The following is a 22,772-nucleotide window of genomic DNA, read 5'->3' as shown; positions in this document are numbered from 1 at the left end:
CTATATATCTATATATCTATATATCTATATATCTATATATCTATATATCTATATATCTATATATCTATATATCTATATCTATCTATCTATCTATCTATCTATCTATCTATATATATCATATTCAACATATAAAATCAAATGAAAAATTGCATAAATCCTTAAATCATTTTCAAGCTCATTGGTATCAATCTGATACCCTTACCCTCACCCCCATCCCCACCTCCTGGGGCAATTGTCAGTCTTCCTGGCTCTCAGAGACTCTTCTATTCAAAAGTTTGGGAAGCCCTAAGGCAAAGAGTACCATCTGATCGTCACCCAGGAGCCCCCTCGCCACTTTGAAAGAGCAGCAAACTCATTAATAATATCACTTTTATGTTAGCTTTTTTTTAAGTCAAATTTTTCTTCATCTACTCTATCTTCTAAAATTCTTTACAAAACAGGTGGCAGCAAACATGTTGCCAGGGAAACCCAAAAGCCACAGGAGCATCCTTGGCTCTGCTTTCCTTGTTGGTGGGGCAGAGGAAGGGAGGGGTCACGGGGCTGGTGGAGAAAGAAGTGTCTGGCCTGGCCTCCTGGGCTCTGAGGGATACCTCTGGGCTGCCTCACATTTCTGCAGGACAGCAGATTGCTCTGCACAAGGTGCTAATTCAGCCATTCCATAGGTATTTACTGAGTGAAGCCTGAGAAAGTCCTCTTAGGGGACAGTGTGATCATTCACAAGCCAATGAGCAGGGCTAACGGATCAGATGTGGAAAATCCATCTTTCATTAGACCTCAAACCACCTCTAGGATACAGCAGCCAGGCCCCTGCGCCACCCACTTAGAGCAGCTGGGCCGGATCAGGCGGGGGCTGTGGAACAGGGGTGCTGTCTGGGAGAGGCTAAGGCAGTCCCGGATCCACACCAGAATCTTTGAAACCCTTGCACCTGACTTTGAGCTAACACCTCTAAATGCTTCCAACAGTGTCTAGTGTTATGCCCAGAGTTCGGGGTCCCCAAGAATCAACCATCAGGGAGCCTCCTCTGATGCAAAAGCAGAGAGACTTTATTCAAACTAGTTTGCCACCCCACCCCATCAGCCACATTTGCAGATGCAGCGGCAAGCTGCTGAGAGAGCCCCGATTCCCAGGAGAACAAAGGTTATATAGGGCTAGTCATTTGGGTGGGCTTAGGTAAGTGACGTGGGTTACAGAGACTGATCACTTTGGTCAGGGTCTTTCAGCAGGGTCTTACAGCACAGTGGTCAGGAAGTGACCAACACATTCTAAGGTTTGAGCCATCCCTCACTAGGTCCTGATTGGTCAACTGCAATGAATAGAGAACAATTTATGGTATAGCCTTGTTAGGACCTTGGCTGCATTCCTTAGCTTCATTGGTCCACTCAGGCAGTGGTTGGGGGAGTTAGGACATTTCTGGCATTCCTCTGGTCACTCCCTGGGGGGTTGTCAGGCTGAAGATCCAGCTCTACAAGTATGGGGATAGTCAGTTCTGCTTTGTTCTTTCACGGGCACCTACTAAGAACTCAATCGTCAGTTTTGCTGGTACTATTCCAGCTTGCCCTTCCTCAAGGAGCATCAAAACAGTAGAAAGAACACAGGTGTTAGATTCAGAAAGACCGGATTTGAGTCCTAGCTATGCCACTTACTAGCCATGTGACTAAGGGACGTGATCATTCCGAGTCTCGGTTTCACATTTGTAAAATGGGGTCAAGGGCAGTATCCCATCCTCACGCGAGGCTTTCAGAGAATTAAGGACACATTTTATGCAAAGAGAAGTGTCTGGCCCATAAGTGCTCCATAACAGATAGTCAGTATTGCTACTGGTTTGCTTCACCCCTTCCCCACACCTCTTGAAGGGTCCTGGAATCTGAATTCACATGGAAGTCACAGTAGAGCAGAAAAACTACAGGGGTGAGGGAATGAGGGGAGTGTGAGGGAGGGGGAGGGGAGATAGGAAAGGAAAGGCTGAAGAACTTCCAGCAAAGTTCCCAGTACCTTTCAGCCACCTTCCTCTGGCTGCTCCATCCAACTGACAGCTGGGGCCACTATTCCCTAGTTGGGGAGGCTGCCAAGACAGGGACAGGAAGCTGGACAGCGGTTTGAATCCATCCAATCTTCATGTGTTTGTCTCTCTGTCTGGACCCCACTGGGCTTCCTCTGCACGTCCCTACCAGGCTGAGGGAGCCAGAAGGCTGACAGTATGACTCACAGCTGTTCTTATCTGGGCTTCCATCCTCACCCAGAGCCCAAAGGCCTGGAGGGAGGCTGCTGGTCACCACCCAACATTCAATGAAAATGAGGACTTTTCACTAACCAGGGGATTTATAAAGGGAAGAGGGAGAAAAGGAAAGAGGGGGTTGGCAGGGTGGGTGCAGAGAGAGGCCCACTTCCTACATGCTGGAGGAGCCCATGACTTAGCGCCGGAGCAGTTGGCTTTCCACTTTAGAAAATGACAGCTAGCACTCCTGTCTTTTATAACTCACCGTGGGACAGGACTGCGTGTAGGAAGAGAATTCCAAAAACAAATCTGCTTATTTTCCAAGTACAAATCATCAGCCGCAAATCCCCTTCCCAACACCCCACCAGTGTGGCCAGTGGTCCTAGCGTGCTGCCTAAGTCACCTGAGCAATCTGGGGCTGTCCCTCTGTAGCCAGGTCCCGCCAGCAGCCAGCACCAACCCGGGCTCAGGCCTCAAAATCCCCAGGAAACCCCAGCGCCCAGCGGAGCCCCCGCCGACCCAGGCACCTTGGCTTCCTGGAGCCTCCGCCCCCTGGGCAGTGGAACTGGCCCTTAAGTAGGTGGGGAATTGACCAAGGAAGCTTGCCGGCTGCCAAAATGCAGTTCACGTGTTAGAATTCATAAGACTAAAAAGCACCATTCAACCCCAATGCCTTCATTGAACCGAGAAGGAAACAGACCCGGAGAAGGAGCGAAAGTTGCCCAAGGTAACACAGTGAGTGGGCAAAAAAGTTCAGACTAGCACCGGGGAGGGCTCCGAGTGGCAGCCAGACAGGGAGCGAGTCCCGCTGCCTTCAGAATCCTCTAACCCCGGCCGAAGCCAGGTGTGTAACCCTCAACCCTGGTTACCTTCTGCCAACTGGGGAGCAGGAGCCTCCTCTTCCCTGCCGGGCGCTGGCGGCTCTACCTGGCTCGCCAGGCCAGATGGGCTTCCAGGTGTAGCCCTACAACTGTCAGCGCAGGGCTGAGTGCTGGCCCCTCCCATGGGCGCTGTCACTGGCAGGGGTGACGGGCGGTGCTGGGGCTCACAGGAGCACCCGCCATGGAGCAGATCCTGCTCCCTCCGCTCTCGCCTCCCAAGGGCCCCAGCTCCCTTCCTGCCATTTGCCCACCTTTTCCAGCCTCTTATTAGTTTGCTGCTCCTTCTGAGCCCTCAGGGTCCTCCTGGCCGGCCTTCTCCAGGGCACATGAACCCCGAAAAAGCTTTTTTTTTTTTTTTCTGCGCAGAGTGCAGCGCTGTTATGTTGTGACCACTGTGCGTTAAGGGACTTGGAGCAGGAGAGCGGGAAGCACTCCAGTTATTTGGGGTCAGCTACACAGCATGGACAACTGCGCTGAGTGGTGTGGAGCCTGTTGACCCCAACAAGATGCTTCACCTGCTCTGGGCACCAGTTTTCTCACGAGTAAATAGGTAACAAATAACTCCCAGGTTGTTGAGAGGATTCAATGAGGTGATGCTTTACGTTTCTAATAAACAGCGGGATCAATGGTGAGTGCAGTTGTAGGGCCTGAGCCCCCCCAAGGGGTGGGCAGTGAGGACTGGCAGGATGCTGGAAGGTGCTGGATGGTGTGAGGCATACCTATAAACGCAATGTGATATTACAGCCAACTTGAAAAAATTATTGATGATGTGGCAGACCAGGCAAACTTCTGAAATTGGTGAACCTTAAGGCCTTCTCCCATCTTCCCAGTTGGTGCTGTCTATCCAACTAAAGGTGGCCCAGGTCAGCATTGGATTCTTGCAAAGATCTTCCTTCTCCCAGACTTACAAATGCAACATCCCAAGGGCCTCTTTCAGTACTGGGGGCAGGACTGCTAACCTGCTTAGGAATCCATGCACTGTGTTAACATGGGTACTCTAGCTTTCACCCAAACTTGTGGAGTCTGCTGTGTCCCTGTGCTGGATGAGCACTCAGCATGTAGAAGGGGATCGAGCCGCTTTTCTTGCCTTTGGTGATACAAATTTGCAAATAATTTATACTTATGTTAATGACTGCTTTGAAACTACAAAGTGTTTAATAGTCACACTGGATGAATAGGACAAGAAAAGCTTAATTAAGGTGTGGCCAAGGTAAGTCTTGAGGGGGCGGGGCTATAACTTAGGTGGGATGGAAGCAGGAGAGAGCAGTGGGTGCAGGCAGGCAGGGAAGGCATGGAAAGATGCCTGTCATATATAGTGGCTGTGTGACAGGCAGGCAGAGATGAAGCTAAGGTGATCCATACAGACGGGGTGGCGTGCCTGCGGGAAGCAGCTGTATCCTGTTGGTGATGGCTACTGGTGAGAGATTTTAAGCAGAGGAGTGACATGGCCTCATTTGCTTTGGTATCTCACTTTCAGTGTTGATAGCACCTTCCTTTGTTATCTCCTGTGCTATACCAGCACGGCCAAGGGTGATCCCGAATTGGGGGGGTGCTGAAAGTATTGAGAAAAGACAGATAAGAGAATGATAGCTGGGTCTCGGTGGGTCTCTGCCTCCCTGGTGAGGAGACAACGGACCATGCCCACAAGCCCGGTCTTTATTTTATAGCAGATGCCACGAGGTAAATTAGGGGCGTGATCAAGCTGTTTACAGCATTCTCCTGAGTTTCAACCATACTCAACTATATGCACATGAACTCTAGCACAAGGCACATGGGGCCACGTGTTCGCACTATAGGTTCAATATTACAACCACAGCTGTTGGCTATGATTTTGCTGGGAGGGCCCTGCCCTCCAGCTGGGACTTGCACGTGGCAATGAGAGGACCCTGTCCTTTCATTAGTCTGAGGCTTGAACATGGCCAAAACACTGTAGCCGCGCCCCACATATCCCCCTTTACTTTTGTTTTTAAACATGCCCATTTACACTATCCAAAAACTCTAAACAAATTATTCAGCATCATCAAAACATCAAAACAAACCCCTGGCTGTTAACAAAACCATAAACAGCAATGTTAACAAGAGAACAAAATTCTGGCTACTAACAAAGCAATCACAATGCAAAATCAAACCACAAATATGTTAACATTTTCAGGATATCTTACTCAAAGTCCTTAGATTTAGATCCACAAGATTTTACGGAAAACTGACAGTTCAACAATGCTAACATAGCTTCCACTTGCTTTTCTAACATTTGCTTGGCCTCAGTTGCCATCTTGTTGAGCTGACTCCATGCTGATATAACTGTCACTAGCGTAGTAAGATGACGCTGATGCAAAGATGTCCTTGATGCAAAACCAGTCCCCTGGTCAGTCTGTTTGGATGGTTGACCTCGAACCTGAGTCTGCACCAGTCCCAGTGAAATCATCCCTGTCCACGCAGGTGGAAGTCTGGTCCCTTCTCAGCCTCTTTCTTTATCTGCAGCTGCATGGAAAGGAGCAACCCTCAGTCCTGCAGAGCTGGAGACTTCCCACTCTGAGTCTGGCATCTCACACAGACCCAAAGTCCCAGGGAGCTATCAGTTCACACATGCAAAGATAACCAAAGCCTAGAAACAATGCAGCTGCTGCAATAGCTTGCAATCTAATTCTAAAACAAATTTACTTCCTTAAACAGCATCAACCACAGCCATCTTCTGCTTTACAGTAGCTTAAACAAAACCTAGGAGATTTCCACTTTATTTTGTATTTCCTAATTATTTTCTTACCGCTTATTTTCTACCACTTATTTCTCTATTTCTACTTTCTTTCTATTGTTACTTTATTTCTACCACTTTTTTTTCTTACTTATTTCTCTACCTCTAACTATGAGCTACAGTGGGGCCTTGACTTACCAGTGTCCCGACTAAGGAGTTCTTTGAGATACCAGATGTCTCTCGCAGGTTTTTTTGCTTTGAGTTGACAGAGTAATTTGAGTTAATGAGCTCCTTAACGAGCATGGTCTCCCAAAAGAATTAAACTTGTAAGTCAAGGCCCCACTTATAGGTCGGCTTGGCTGCCCCTGCCTAAACCTTCCTGCGTTGCAACCCTCCGCTGGTTTCTATATTCCTACAACTTATTTCCTACTCTCTATTTCTACAGCTTATTTTCAACTGCTTACTTTTCTGTTGATCTCATCATTTCTACAACTTATTTTTTAAACCAATAAATATAGCAAAACCAAACTTAGTCCTCAGTTTTGGCTGCACAAGATTTTATAGAAGACTGGCAGCTAACCAATGCTAACATAGCCATAAACATGGCTGAAGGAGTAGCTTCCACTCCTTGTTTTTCTGCTATTTGTTGGGCTTCAGTTTTAGCTTCTTCAACTGACCCCATGTTGGCACCTCAGCCCCTAGTGTAGCCTTTGTTTTCTTTTTATTCCTCTTTGCTGTCATCGGGGCAACTCTCAGTCCCTTGAACGGAGGGACAAGGAGCTTCTCTGAGTCCATTGTTGTGCCGCACGTACCATTCTGGCACCCAAATTGGCTGCAATGCTCCTTCTGGAAAGACACAAACACAACCTCTTCCCCACATCATTACTGGATCTGGTCCTAACCATCGTCCAGTTTGTAAGTCTTTCCACCGGGCTAACCTGGAGGAGGCTATTGTGCTGGAGGCCTGATTCTTTTCAGCTGCTGGACGACCTTCTGCATCAAAATTCAAAAAGATTAAGACATATATAGCATGACTGAGTTTATTTTGAGGTGACACATAACATCCGTCTCCTCCCCCCTTTATTTTTAGTAATTGCATTTTAAAAGTAGGATTGGCTCTTTCCACTACTGCTTGCCCTTGAGGGTCATAAGTAATACCAGTTTTATGACAAATTTGATACTGTTGACAAAACTGCTGGAAAGTGGAACTAGCTTATGCGGGTCCATTGTCTGTTTTCAGCTCTAAGGAAGAACCTAGCACCACAAAGGCGGCTAAGCAATGATTTATTACATGCTTGGCACTTTCTCCTGTTTGGGGAGTCGCAAAAATAAAGCGAGATCAGGTACCTATGGTAACATGTGCCCATCTCTGTGTACCAAATTCTAGAGCATGGGTGACATCCATTTGCCAGATTTGATTAGGTTAAGACTCCTAGGATTAACCCCTAATGATTGTACAGTGCAATGATTTATACACTGATCACACTGCTTAAGAATTTGATGAGCTTGCTCCCGAGAAATACGGAATTGTTTACACAGGGCAGCATTTTGATGATGCAAAGCATGGGAGGGCTGTGCAAGAGAAAATGGCATCTTCTCCTGCACCACAGCAAGGAGGTGATCAATAGCCTCATAGCCATAGCTAACGGACCAGGGAGACCTGAATGAGACCGAATATGGCCAATAAAGCAGGGAAATTGTCGTTCTCTAGTGACTTTTTGAAGGCTGAAAAATAAATTAAAAAGTCCCTCTGAATTAGAATGCCCTATAGTAGCTGTCTCTATAATTTTGGCCATACTTACCACGTAGGCACTATCACTATACCAGTTGATAGGCTCTGTAGCAAAATCTATCAAAGCATAGACAACGGCTTGTATTTCTACCCATTGTGCTGAGGTATAAGGGGTTTGACAGACCTTGGCACCTCTGTTGCAGTAATATCCAGCTTTTCCAGAACTAGATCCATCTGTAAAAATGGTTAATGCTTGAGGTATAGGTTGTGATGTTATTATCATTGGGAAGATGAAGATAGTAACTGAAAGAAATTGTAAAATTTTATTTGCTGGATAGTGGCTATCAATCTGTCCACAGTAATTAGCAACTGAAACTTGCCAACTTGTTGACCATTGCCAGAGCCAGTCTTGCTGTATGGCTCAGGGTCTCAGCCCACCAACTGGCCCAATCCAAGACGGCCTCGAGCAATCAACTGCAACACTGAATCATGAAAGGGAGTGAATACTTTAGTTGGAGAATGAGCCAGGTGTAGCCATTCAATGACTCTAGCATCTTGCCAAATAACCCCAGTGGATGTATGTATAGTGGGAAAAATTAAAACTTGTAAAGGAAGGGAGTAATCAATTCTAGTAAGCTGTGCCGAATTTAAAGCACCCTCGACTTTATGTAGGGCTGTCCTGGCTTTCTCTGTCAAACAGCGTGGGGCTGTTGGGGATGGATCGCCCCTGAGTACATGAAATAAAGGGCATATGTCGGATGTAGTTGGTTTTAAAACAGGTCGAACCCAATTAATGTCTCCTAATAATTTTTGGAAGTCATTTAAGTAAAGTGTCAGTCCGAATTTGAGTTTTCTGAGGTCTTATTTTTTGTCCTTCAATAATGCTACCAAGGTAAGAAAAATGAAATGTTCTTTCAACCTTTTCAGGTGCTATGCATAATCCAGCACAGCACAAGGAATCCTGCAAATCTATATAAATGGTATTTAAGAGCATCTCATGTTTATGAGCTAAGAGAATATCATCCTTATAATGAATAATATAAGCCTCAGGATATTTTTCCCTTATAGAGTGTATGGCAGCAGCCACAAAATCCTGACATAAGGTAGGTCTATTAGCATGCCTTGAGGCAATATTTTCCACTGATACCTTTTCATGGGTCCATTGAAATTTATTGTAGGAACATTAAATGCAAATTTTTTGCTATCCTCAGGGTGAAGAGGAATAGTAAAAAAAAAAACCCAAAAAACAGTCTTTTAGATCTAATACCAATAAATGATATTGCAATGGGATACCTGTGGGGGATATTAACCCTGACTGAAGGGATCCCATCATCTCCATGGTCTTATTAACTGCCCTCAGGTGTTGCAATAGTCTCCATTCACCAGACTTCTTCTTTATCACAAATATGGGTGTGTTCCATGGACTGTAAGTGGGTTCAATATGCCCTGCCTCAAGTTGTATTTGAATCAATTCTTGTGCAGCTTTTAATTTTTCTCCTAATAGGGGCCATTGATCCAACCAGATAGGGGTATCTGTAAGCCAGGTAATCTTAGCTGCTGTAAGCTGGATCAGAGAAATGAGCAAGGCCCCTGTTGAAAATCCTGGTAACCCAATCCATGCCTCTCCCTTTTAACAGACATTGGGATAGACAAAAGCCTTTCTTGCTGCTTCTTTCCCTGCCTCTTTTGGGGGTGAAATTCTTGACCAGAAGTAGCAATAGAACTAGGACTTGTTTTTAAAACTTCCATTTGTTCTAACATCTCTCGACCCCATATATTGACAGGTAAATATTGCAATACATAAGGTTTAAAATAACCTGTATTTCCATCTGGATCTTCCCATCGAAGGAGTTGAGCACTCTGTAGAGATTGAGTAATATGCCCTACTCCGTGCAATTCAGAAGCTGCGGGATTTAAGGGCCAAGCCTGAGGCCAGTGTCTAAAGGCAATGACTGATACATCAGCTCCGGTGTCTATAATCCCTTTAAAAGGCTTCCTATTAATTTTTAGTTCTAATTCAGGCAGACTTGCTTAACTATTCTTGCCCAGTATACAGCGTCATTGAATCCAAACCCCACTGCACCACGGGGTCGACCGGTTAAAGGCCGCCCTTCTACATAATACAGCAGAAGGAAAATTTGTGCCATTTTAGTTCCTGGTAATACCTGAATTACAGTATTGATTATTTGTGGTATTACTTTAGTTTCTTCAGTATAGTCCTGGTCTGTTACCACAGGGAGGACTTGAAATCCTTTTAATGTTAAACTGCTTCTCCCTAAAATTAGTCCCATCTTGCCTGCAAGAAGGGGACCATGCACTCCCGTAGTAATGGCCTGAGGCCCCATTTCAGGTGTTAGTACACATCTGGAGGTAGGATAGAGGTCCATTCCTGAGCTTCCCAGGGTGGTAAGGTAAAGGTCTCCGATGGTTGGCTTTGGGACCAAGCCGCCTGGAAAGGCTGAAGTGGTGTCAAAGATATGACCCCTACTGTTGGGTGGGGCTGGGGCTGGCCCCTCTTGAAATTTCCCCGCCTATAGGGTATTGAATTATCATTAACATCAGTCCATGAGTAACATTCATTTACCCAATGTTTTCCTCTCCTGCATCTTGGACATAGTCCAGGCTGCCTATTTCCACTCTCCATAGCCTTCTGACCTCCATTTCTGACATTGCATTCGTTTTTTCTGTTTGTTTGTTTGTTTGTTTGTTTTTTACTGCATTTCTGTGAAATGTGTCCCCCACCACCCTCCCATAGCAATATCCCTGGAGGCATCTCCCTGCAGAAAGCAGATTAGCGACTGCCTGGGGCTAGGGCTGGAGGACAGGAAGGCAACAGTTAATGGGTATGAGTTTAAAGTCCTACAATTGACTCCTTTCTGAGGGGGCGTGGCTAGGCTGTGGAGGGTGTGGCTGGAATCTAGGGCGGAGCTAGCCAGCTTAAAACCCTGCGCCCAGGCTATGATGGCTGTTAAGCCTGGAGGCATGGAGGAATGCGCTTGCCTCTGCAGCTTGGGCTCTTCTCTGGGATTTCCCTGTGATCAGGAGTGCCAGGGCCCAGCCTAGATTCAGAGGCCAAGGGCAAGCGCTGTCTTCAGGAGTGCCAGAACCCAGCTGAGAAGGCAGAGGCCGATGGCAAGCAGGCCCCGGCAGAGAAGCACCTCGAGGTGGCCGCAGCCGCCCCCTTCTGTGCAGAGAGTGGAGGAATGGCGAGCCCCATGCCGCCCCCGCACTGCTCGCTGCAGGACCTGCCTGTGGAGATGCTGGTGGACATCTTCGCCTCGCCCCCCGGCACCGACCTGGCCAGCCTGGCCCAGGCCTGCACCAAATTCCGCCACATCCTGCGCACTGACAGCATCTGGAGACAGTGCTGCTGGGAGGAGTATGGCGTTTATGAAAACTCGCAGAACCCAGCGATGATCGGTATGTCTTATTGAGAGGTCTACGCCAAGATCTTCCCATACAGACACATTTTGGGATTGACGCAGCTAGATCATTGCTATAGAACGCTGCTGAGTGTAGTGGTGGATGGCTTATGCATTGCTGCTTGGACGTGCAGGCCTTCCTTTAACACCCATGTGGATGACCCAGTGCAGTTCGAGCCCTGCTTTAGAATTCGCCTGACGGAGAGGAAATCAGCCTCGGTGGAGTCCTACATGGAAAACCCCTACAGCTTTTTCCACAAACGCCACCTGCAGATTCAAAAGGACAGGTTCAGCATCCAGTGTGTCAAGAGAGACCACCAAAAGGATTCACCATTGCGGCTTAGGGGAGAACGGGGGCAAGTGCTGTTGGTGGAGGACTTTCTGCTTTATAACCGCCTGACCTACTGCCGAGTCTACCTCCCGCTGAGCCATGCGGAAGACCTCATTAGGCCAGGCCTCTTCCAATGCGTATACTATCACGAAAGCCTAAAGATTGTCATGCTCAGCTTCCATGGGAAGTATGCCAGGGTCACCCACATCACGGGACAGGCCATGAACACTAAGTTAGAGATCCCCCTCATGCGCCGCATCCACCAGCCAGATGGCGAGATCTTCCGCAACTTCAACGAGCTCTCCAGCGTGGTCCAGGAGATTGACGAGCAGATGATCCCAGAGCAGCAGCAGTAGCAGCAAGAAGACGGGATGGAGGAAAGCCCAGCGTCTGGGAGTCCAGGGCTGCAGCTTTAGAGGAGCAGCCTGTTTCTTTTGTTCTGCCTGAGGGCGTGGGCTCAAGAGACCAGAATTACCCCCGAACCTGCAGGATGTGTTTCTATGGCATGGAAGCTACTAATGTTACCTCAGCTACGTTCGTCTGCGCCACATGCCGTTCTGGAGTCTTCATCTTGTTCGATGAGAACCACTTCGGGTTCATCTGGATGGAGGCAAAATACTTCATGCTGTTCGGCAGAGTCCAGAACAACTTCCAGAATGTGGAGGCACCATCCCAGCGGGTCTTCTTGGAGATGCTGTTGCACATGAAGTCCAGGCCCCCTGGGAGGAACAGCTTGCATGCACTTTGAAGATTTGACCTTCTGACCTCGTTACAAAAACCAAAAACCCTCCTTTTAAAATAAAATAAAATAAAATAAAAACTCCTAAAAAATAAAAAAATAGCTCATTTAATTAAAAACTTCGTTTCAAAAATAAACTCATTTAAAAAAAATTCAAAAACTCCTTAAAAATAACCCTCCTTAAAAACAAACAAACAAACAAACAAACAAAAAATCAACTCCTTACAAATGACATTGATCCAGCCTTTCAAGGTGCAGATGATTTGCAAGCCCATGTGACCCAGCCCAGACTTGGTCTCTGGGCAGGGGCCTGAGCATCCATCCAGAGAGGGAGGTGGGTGGGGGTTCGACCACAGGGCCCAGCCCAAGACGGGCCGAAGAGCCCGTCTCGCCCTTTGCTGGTCGAGAAGCGCCACTGCAAGCCACTCTCTTGCAGCCACCTCTGGGGAAGGCAGAGCCGGGTGCCTGCACTTGACCCGACCAGGGAAGGACAAGCAGGGGCCGCGCTGTCTATGAGAAGGCAGGGGCTGAAGGGTGTACACACACAGACACGCACACCGAAAACCACACCCACACCCACACCCACACCTACTCACCAAACCCCCCTCCCCCACCTCCAAAACACACACACACACACACACACACACACACACAGGAGCACAAGTTCCGCTATCAAGATTTGTAATGAGTGACCCTCGTCTAGAAGATTTACTCTGGCTTTTTTCCTCGTGGCTTGTCCCGGGCCCACCTGAGCCTGTCTAAATATGTATTGTCGCCTCTTCAACCCAGAAAACAGTGATGCCGCCCCAGGAGATGTGGAGATGGAGCCCTGCGGGCCTCCTTGGGCACCTGCCCCATCTGCCAAGTCCTCCCCAAGCTCAGGAATCACTTCGGCGGGCCAGCGGCACCCTCTACTGGTCCTGGAGCGCCAATGCAAGCCTCCTCCCCACCCCACACCCGCAACCCCTTGGGTAACCTCCTCTGGGGAAGGCAGAGCCTGTGTCTGGACCAAAGAGCCCTTCCCGCCCTGTGCTGGTCGAGAAGCGCCAATGCAAGCCACCCTCCTGTAGCCAGATCCAGGTGCCTGGACTTGACCTGAGAGGGGAAGGACAAGCAAGGGGCTCGCTAATATACAAAACCATACACATTTTATATACATCAACTTCAGCCTCTGCCTCCCATGACCTCCAAGGCTAGCTTCATTCAGTGTGTCTGCGTCTCTGGTCTACCCCCGGCCGCCACCCACCCACACACACACCCCACCCGCTCCCGGCCCATTCCCTTCAAGGAATGACTGCCAGGCACAGCCACGTTCAGCAGAACCTTTCCTTTCGGTCCTTTGGGTGAATGCCACCTGAAGGGGCGTGTCCTGCGGGCCCTAGCTTGGGGCATGTGCGCCCCCACCTGAAACTTGACTCCCAACCACTGATGCTTTCAGTCCTGGGGGCGGCTGATTGGTGGAGCGGGCGGGCGGCTGATTTGGCTCCTCCCACAACGCTCCGGGGCTATAAAGAAATGCAGGGTCTACTCTGTGGAGCTTCTCAGTCCTAGGCTTTTTGTCTTGGTCGTCGACCGTGTTCACCAAGGAAGTTTTCAGGGGAGAGATCTCGCCAAGACCCGGTCCAGAATATCTTGAACACATGGTACTAAAATTAGCAAAGGAATCACCATCTCCTTCTGAAGACATAAAAACGGGTGAGGGTGAAGATAAGGAAAATCATGATGCTGTACCGAAAGGAAATGAAGGCCCTGGTGCTCGCCGAGACAAACCTGTGACAGGGGAAATATAGAGATATTTGCCAACAAATTGGGTGAACAGTGGAACATTCTGGCTCCTTCCACATCATCCCATATATAAAAGCAGAAGAAAAAAACAAAAACAAACAAAAAAACCCCACAGAAACAAAAAAAGCGTACAAAAAGAAAAAAACCCTCCTAAAAAAAATCACCCCAAAAAACCAAAATAATAATAATAATAACAATAATAAACCAATAAAACAAACTAACAAACAGAAAAACCCCACAGGAAATCCTCCTTAGAAATGATATTCATCCAGCCTTTCAATGGGCAGAGGCTTCTGCAATCCCATGTGGCCTAGCGCGGACATGGTCTCTGAGCCGGGCCGGACCATCCATCCTGAGAGGGAGTGGAGGTACGGATGGGAGGGGGGCGGGGGGGTTGGAAGTGCAACAGATGGCCCAGCCTAGGCGGGGCCTGAGAGCCCGTCCCGCCCTCTGCTGGTTGAGAAGCGTCAATGCAAATGCCCCCTCCTGCAGCCTCCTCTGGAGAAGGCAGAGCCAGGTGACTGTACTTCCCCAGTTCTGGTTAGACCCTAGGCAGGAAGGACGTGCAGGGGGCTATGTCTTCGAGAAGGCAGGAGCTGAAGGGTGCTCATGGATGCTGACGGACCATTCAATGCCAGAAGTGTCCGTGCGTGACTGCAGATGTACACGCACAGACGCACTCCCGCGCGCCCACGCGCGCGCACACACACACACACACACACTCCCAAACGCACACCCACACCCACACACCTAGTCCTCCTCCCCCCCTCCCCCCCCCCCCACACACGGGAGTACAAGGTCCGCTAACAAGATATCTGCTGAGTGACGCACGCCTAGGAGATTTACTGTGGCTTTATTCCTTGTGGATTGTCCCGGGCCCACCGGAGCCTGTCTAAATAGGTATTGTCCCCTCTTCAACCCAGAAAATGGCGATGCCTCTCCGCAAGGCCTGGAGATGGAGCTCTGTGGCCTTCTTGGGCACCTGCCCCATCTCCCAAGCCATCCCCAAGCCCCGGAATCGCTTCAGTGGGCCAGTGGCGCCCTCTACTGGTCCTGGAGCGCCAATGCAAGCCTCCTCCCCACCCCACCACCCCCACCTCTTCCCTCAGCCTCCTCTGGAGAAGACAGAGCCAGGTGTCTGGACCTCCCAGGTGTGCATAGACCCCAGGGGTGGGGGAAGATCCAGCCGGGGGCGCTGTCTGCAAAAAGGCAGGTGTGTGGGTGTGTCTGTGGCAGGAGGGAGGACGGGGCGGGGGGAGAAGAGGGGTTCTCTCAGATACCATCACACAATGGAAATCCAACAGTTTGCCTGAGTGGCCGTGGATATACACACATGGAGCACAATGTAGTGCACCGTGATTTCTGCCGAGCAACCCGCTTCTAGGAGATTCACTGTGGCTTTTTGCCGGGGGGCTCGGGCCTGTGGCTGAGATTTGACGCTCAGCTGAGATTCTGATCACTCCTACAGTACAACTGACCTCCTTGGCTTCAATGGTTTTGAAAAACCGACGTCATAGGGCACATCTGAAGGAAGGCATCCTATTCGTTTCCTAGAGTCGCCATGTCCCTTTGCCACCAAATAGGTGGGTTATAAGAACAGAGAGGAATCCCCTGAGACTCCAGATGCCAGGAGTCACAAATCAAGTTGCTCATGGGACCCCAGGGAGCGACCCCACGCATGACTCGGCCTTGGTTCGAGCCACAACCCAGGCAGGGCCGGAGCAGAGAAGGGGACACCGTCACCACAATGGGCCCCACGACCACCTTCCTCTTTTCTCGTTGGCAGCGTGGGGCGCGAGGAAGCTCCTGAGAGGGAAAACCGTGGCCTCGGGGCCTCGCCCGTCTCTCAAGGGGGGCACAGACACCGTCGTCTACATTTAGGGGGACGGAGGGCCCAGGAACGGGCCCTGCAAGGAAACCCCCAGCCGCGCACACACCCGGGGGCGCACGACACCCCGGGGGATGATTGATCGGCAAGGGATACTCATTCAGGCGTAGCCCCGGGAGGAACCCTGGCCCGAAAGTGCGTTCAAACTGTCGATGATCAATGTGTCCTGCAATTCACATGAATCCTCGCAGCTAGCTGCATTCTTCATCGACATACAAGCAAAGTGATCCATCACTAAGAGTCGTAACGTTTTGGTTTTTGGTTTTCACTCCCTGGCATGGCAACTTTCTCTTCTCCCCCTCCACCCCCACATCCCACTGGTTGTGAGCGGGGGCGCCTCAGGCAGCCGTCTAAGCGCGAGACAAACAAGACCAGACTCTGCAGGTCGGGAAGGTATGACCTTGGGGTGGTCCGAAGCAATGGCCCCAAAGGGGCGTGCTCGGACGCCCCACAGACTCCCGGGGGTAGGGAAGGGAAAGGGGTAGAAAAGGGTGTGGGGACCTTCCTGCCTGGCCCTCCCCACGGGCCGGAAACCCGCAACCCAAGGAGGATGGGCGACCCCCAAGGGTCTTTAAACCTCCGCGCCGGGAAGTGATAGGTACCTGGAAAGGGGGAAGCAAAAGGTCAGAGCGGACTGGGTGGGGAACCGCGTTCCAACGGGCGCCTTCACCCCCGAGGCCTCGACCCCTCAACCCAATGGTTCCCACAACCTGCACAGGCGTAGGGCACAGAGCCCCCGGCGCTGCCTTCCCATGACGGGGCCTCCTGCTGACCCGGCAACGGGCACCATCCCCCTCCCCCACGCCCCTTCAGCGCCGACCAACCACCTTCATTTTCACCACCTGGCAGACTCTAAGCCTGGAAACCCCGCGCAACACACCTCAACAGGCGTCCTGGGGCCCTTCCCCCCTTCTCTCCCTCCACCACCGCGTCCTGTCCCTGCACCCGTGGCCCAGGCCCCTCACCACTTTGGGGCTAGGGGCTTCGACGGGAAGCAGGGTGCAGGCTGGGGCACGGGGCGAGGCTTGTGGGGAGAGGGGAGGCAGAACACCCGGAACGTGCGGGGCGGTGGACGGCGGAGGAGAGGCGCGGGGCAGATGGTTGTGCTCCTGACTGGAAGGACAGGATGACCCGTGTCCAGGGCAGGCGTGGGAAGGGGCCACCGCGGCCCAGTTCCCGAGACACAAGGTTTTGGGGGGGGGGCGCCCACAACGCGTGCCCTTGTCTTCTTGCAGCCGGGGGTGAGGGCAACAATGAACCACAAGGTGGCAGGTGTGGGCAACGGGGGCACCCCGAGGCCCCCTCCTAGTCCCCACTTGCTCCTTCTCTAGCGAACAGTGGGGGCAAGGCGGCAGCAGTTGCCGCCCCAACCCGGACCACGCCGCAAAAACCATGGGGGTTAAGCCAGAGGAAACTGACCCGACCAACCGAATGCAGAAGGACTTCGGCTCTGTCGCCCCTTTCCCGTTAATGATCCTTCCACAGGTTCACCTATGGAAACCTTGTTAGAATTTTACTTCCTCTAGATAGTTAAGTTCGACCGCCTTCTCAGCAATCCACCAGGGCCATGGGCCCACCCCGGTGGGGCCCATCCGAGGGCCTCACTAAACCATCCAATCGGTAGTAGCGATGGGTGGTGTGTACAAAGGGCAGGGACTTAATCAACCCAAGCTTATGACCCGCACTTACTGGGAATTCCTCATTCATGGGGAACAATTGCAATCCCCGATCCCCATCACGAATGGGGTTCAACAGGTTACCCGCGCCTGCGGTCATAGGGTAGGCGCACACTGAGCCAGTCAGTGTAGCGCCGTGCAGCCCTAGACATCTAAAGGCATCACAGACCTGTAATTGCTCAATCTCGGATGGCTGAACGCCACTTGTCCCTCTAAATTGGGCGACTCATCTAAGTTGGGGTTGAGTAGTTAGCTAGCATGCCAGATTCTCATTTGTTATCGGAATTAACCAGACAAATCGCTCCACCAACTAAGAACAGCCATGCACCACCACCCACAGAATCAAGAAAGAACTCTCAATCTGTCAATCCTGTCTGTGTCAGGGCCAGGTGAGGTTTCCCCAGGTTGAGTCAAATTAAGCCGCAGGCTACACTCCTGGTGGTGCCCTTCTGTCAATTCCTTTAAGTTTAAGCTTTGCAACCATACTCCCCCCGGAACCCAAAGACGTTGGTTTCCCAGAAGCTGCCCAGTGGGTCGCGGGAATAACCCAGTCGGCATCGTTTATGGCCAGAACTACAACGGTATCTGATCGTCTTCGCACCTCCATCTTTCATTCTTGATTAATGAAAACATTCTTGGCAAATGCTTTCGCTCTGGTCCGACTTACACCAGTCCAAGAATTTCACCTCCAGTGGCACAATACGAATGCCCCTGGCCGTCCCTCTTAATCATGGCCTCACTTCCGAAAACCAACAAAATAGAACCTTGGTCCTATTCCATTATTCCTAGCTGCGGTATCAAGGCAGCTCGGGACTGCTTTGAACACTCTTTTTCAAAGTAAACGCTTCGGGCCCTGTGGGACACTCAGCTAAGAGCATCGAGGGGGTGCCGAGAGGCAAAAGGGGGGGGGGACGGGTGGTGTCTTGCCGGGCCATTCGAAAGTGAAAGACTTCCTCTAAGTCACACACCACCACCACCACCCACCCACCCACCCCACACTCACACACCCCGCAGGCCCAAGACGTCCCAGCTTCTGCCTCACTTTCTCCCTTTATCCCTTCCCGGAAGACATAACAAAAACATTCTATTAAATATTTTATTGATGTTTACAGAGAGGAAGGGAGAGGGATAGAGAGAAACATCCGCCAGAGAAACATCGATCAGCTAGCTGCACACCTCCTACTGGGGATGTGCCCGAAATCAAGGTACATGCCCTTGACCGGAATCAAACCTGGGGCACACACACACACACACACACACCCGCCCCTGCCCCTCCCCCCATCCCACCCCCCCCAGTCCGAAGGCCAATGCTCCATTCACTGAGCCAAACCAGTTAGGGCACAAAAAATTTTTGCCGCCTGGGAGCTGAAACCTAAATGAGGCAGTACTCAAGGATCGGATCCTCGCATCTTCTCTCTCTCTCTCTCTCTCTCTCTCTCTCTCATTGAAATTATTGGGGAGACACCGGTTCATAAAACCATACGGGTTTTAAAATAAAATGAAAAATGAATAAATCAAATATGAATAAACAGGAATTTTTGTATGGAACTAAACAAAAAACAACAACAACAAAAACATTCAGGTATTCGAGTGGACAACTCAAGAAAATGTCATCTGAATACATACATACAGACATACATACCACATCCAGCGTGCAAGCGGGAAGCATCATCGGAGAGCATCCAGCCCATGGAGCCCAGTGCATCAAGTACCTCCTTCCTCATGGATTTTTTCTCCACATGCCCGCCCTCCTCTTTTCTTTCTTCTCTTTTGTGGCCCACAACCTCCACACCCTACCCAGCATCCATGACTTTCAGCACAGGTAGGAGTGAAAGGGTGAGGGCTATGCCCTCCATCTTACCCCATATCCTCCATGTTGGGGCAGTAGCCATGTGCTCAGACCCCTTCTTCCAGGAAGCCCAGGCCTCTGCTGGCCACGCCAGGGATTTATTTAAACTCACCAATGACAATTGAGGGATGTGCGGGCCATAAAAATTACCGCATCCTATGTAACTAGACCCAGCTTGAGCCTGGCCAATCTGCAGGGCCCACAGCCCCCTCACTCCACCCGCTATTAAAACCCTGTTTTTTTTTTTTTTCTCATGAAGGCTCTCCCCCTTCTTGTTGTTACGTGGGAAGAAGCTGGGAGCCAGACCCGGGTCTGTAATAATAATAAAGGACTCTCTGCTTTTGCATCAGACTTGGCTGGCTCCCTGTTGGTCTGTTGGGGATCTGGAAATCTGGGCATAACATTTGGGGGCTCATCGCGATCCCCAACACCATCAAGGGACCCCCAGTCCAGAGGGCCTGACTGACAGTGGTAGGTGTCTGTGTCATTCTGTGTTTTGTATCTGTCCTGTGTGAGCTCACTTCTGAAATCTGCAATCGCCTGCAATAATCTAAGTAGACGCACAGGGGAATCAAGGGCGGGAGGATTTGGGGGACGCTTGGACCCTCCATGTGGAGGGGTGTAGTTTTGCTTCTGTGGAGTCGGGAAGGTCTGTAGGAACCCCCTCAATCTGAGACAGGCTGGTCGCTCCCGCTGGTTGGTGTGCAGCCACTGGTTGGCATGCAGCCATCATTTTTGGTTTTTGCTTCCATGGAGTTGGAAGATTGTTTTGGTTTCACTTCCATGGAGTTGGAAGGCTGTATTTTCGGGCCCTCTTAGTTTTCTGTGTTTTTGTGTTTTTTTTCCCTGTGGGCTTACTGAACGGATGTTATGGGATAGAATTGGACTGCTCCTTTGGGTATTGTGATTGATCATTTCAAGGAGATTGGGGGAGGCTGTAGAGCTCCGTCAGGAGTTGGGAAGTTGTTATTGTTTAAACTCTGAATGAATGTCTGGTGAAAGTATGTGAGTGTGGAGGGAGGGGGCCTGCCTTCTCCCCTCCTTTGTGTGGCTCCAGGATTTAGGTAATGTGGGCATCTGAGTAATGATCTGTGAAAACAGGTCACTCCCTTCCCAAGTAAATGCTTCTGGGATTTCTGTGCACATGTAAGGAGAAAAGCTGGCTAAAACCTAACGTGTGCACCAATCGATTTTGGATAAAGTTTTGAGCTGGAATCTCCTTGCAGATGTGGAGGATACATCACAATACTAATCATTTAACCTTGGAAAAAATATATGCTAGCTAGATTCTAGCAGCAGGATTTGCATTTCCATAATAAAGAACAGTTTTTACAAGGGAAAAAATGGTCCTTTGTTAATTAAGAAAGCTTTTCTTAATGGAGGAAGGAGATAGTCCCTCCTGCCTGTAGCATCTGTAAAAACCAGGTAGGCCAGAACCTGCTTTGCAAGGCTCAAATTTGGTTTTCCAGAGCCGCTTGACAGTAATATTGAATGAGACATAGGTCAAGAATCCTGTCCTGTGATGTGGGAAAGAAAGGCCTCCATATCTGTTCCTGTCAGGCCCCCATCAGGGGACCTGGGGGTGGTGTACCTTTTATCTGCTCAAGAGCCCAAGACTGTAAAGATACTTGTTCACTGAAAAGGTGTAAGTGTAAATGTATATTTGATGTTTGTAAACATCTCTGTCTGTTTGTTTGCTGGGAACTTTGATTTGCTATGTGATATTCTGTGCTGGGTTGGGATTTTGGAATTCTGGGGTAAATTTAAAAGGTATTAGTGGCTTTCCTAGTCTAATTGGGACATCTTAGGGTGGGGCTCACAGTTCCTCAAGGCAAAGATTTAATGGGCCCTTCCCCCTGCTTGTGCTGAATTAGATAATACGGGCCAGTGTCATTTGGCTTGCTGATAAAAGTAACACAATGGACCCTGGAATCTGTAAAGATGTGTGGGAATGAAGCTGCTCAAATGTACTGAAAGGGTTTGGTACCTGTTGCTGCTAGCAAAGGAGGGGCTGATATCTCCTTCTAGGATCTCCCTTGAAAGAGGCCTGGTTGCTCCTCTGCCAAAAAGGGCCCAAGTAACGCAGGTAGTAACCAGGGCTATTGGGGCAAATTGGAAATTACATCGTGCTTATAGACCCCAGAGTTCAGGGCAGGTAGAAAGGAAGCATGGAAACTGGCCGGGACTTGGTGGCTATCCTATCATATTTAGCAGGCCACCCCCTATCATTCCTAACCTTAAAGCTGACTTTCTTGTTGCAAGAACTATCTCATTCCTTGAGAGGGCTCCAGAAGGTGCACAAGGACACTCCGAAGTCCAGGTTGGACAACAGCAGCTTCCCCCAGGTCATCATGCCAGCGCCCATGCAGAAGGCCCTGCGGAAGTCGTCGTGTTGCCACTCCTCAGGAAGTGGACATGGCCTGCTGTAGGGCACCGGCCGGTTCCGGAACGACCCGCCGCCCCGGCTCTCTGGTGCGGCGGCCTGCACTCTGCCACCTCGGCCTCCCTGGGAGCCAGCCCGGCCTCGGTCCCAGCCTCGGTCCCTGCCCCTGCCACTGCCCCCGCCATGGCTGCAGGACCAGCCATGGCCGCTCCGCTGGCTCCGCTCCAGCCTAATGATGTCGTCCAGTGACTTGTGGATTTTGTCGGCCATGGCGGCCCTGAATTAGCCTCGGATCAAGCCTGTGCGGAGGCACGCCGGTCCTTCACTTCCCGTGGGGCGCCGGAGCTGTTCCTGTACGGGCACCAGATGTTGGGGTCCAGGCCCAGGGGTTCCCAAGGGTGTGGATGAGTCAGTGAAGAAGAAATGACACCGAGACAGCGTTCAGTGGATCAGCAGCCCAGCCAGGCTCTAGCCAGGTGCTCTAGCTGCTTCTATATCCCGGGACCGGGTCTTGGCGAGATCTCTCCCCTGAAAGCTCCCTAGGAGAACGAGGACGACGACCACGACCACAAGTCTAGGGCTGAGAAGCTCTGCAAAGAAGGCCCTGCTTTCTTTTACAGCCACAGACCTGATGGGAGGAGCCAAATCAGCCGCCCGCTCGACCAATCAGCCGCCCCCAGGACTGAAGTCACCTGATGGGCATCAAGTTTAGGGGAGGATTGCATTGGCGCTCCAGGACCAGTAGAGGGCGCCACTGGCCCTCCCAAGCGATCCACGGGGCTTGGGGAGGACTTGGGAGACAGGGCAGGTGCCCAAGTAGGCCCACAGTGCTCCGTCTCCATGCCTTGCGGGACGGCATCGCCGTTTTTTCTCCGTTGAAGACGGGACAATACATACTTAGACAAGCTCCGGTGGGCCCAGGACAGGCTAAAAGGAAACAAATCCACGGAAAATCTCCTAGGCTTGCCTCACTCAGCAGATATCTTGTTAGCAGACCTTGTGCTCCCATGTGTGTGGCTGGGGGACGCGGGGATAAGGCGGCTTTGGGGGATAGGTGTGTGGGTGTGGGTGTGGGAGTGTCTGTGCGCGAGTGCGTGCTTCTGTGCATGTACATCGGAAGTCACGCACGGACACTCCTTGCTTTGAACGGTCCTTCGGCTTCCATGAATACCTTTCAG

The 22,772-nt window shown here is 50.5% G+C and overlaps 1 non-coding gene across 1 annotated transcript; it reads right to left on the bottom strand.

The window, feature by feature from the left end:
• Positions 1–15,776: 15,776 nt before the first annotated feature.
• Positions 15,777–15,929, bottom strand: LOC138999008 (5.8S ribosomal RNA). Its single transcript, XR_011469281.1, has one exon. It is a non-coding gene; the product is annotated as a 5.8S ribosomal RNA (ribosomal RNA).
• Between the last annotated feature and the right edge of the window lie 6,843 nt (positions 15,930–22,772).

This window comes from Myotis yumanensis, unplaced genomic scaffold (assembly GCF_028538775.1).
Source record: "Myotis yumanensis isolate MYYU_CA2020_CCGP unplaced genomic scaffold, mMyoYum1.0.hap1 SCAF_21, whole genome shotgun sequence".
NCBI lineage: Eukaryota > Metazoa > Chordata > Mammalia > Chiroptera > Vespertilionidae > Myotis > Myotis yumanensis.
This window is presented reverse-complemented; position numbering and strand designations above follow the sequence as displayed.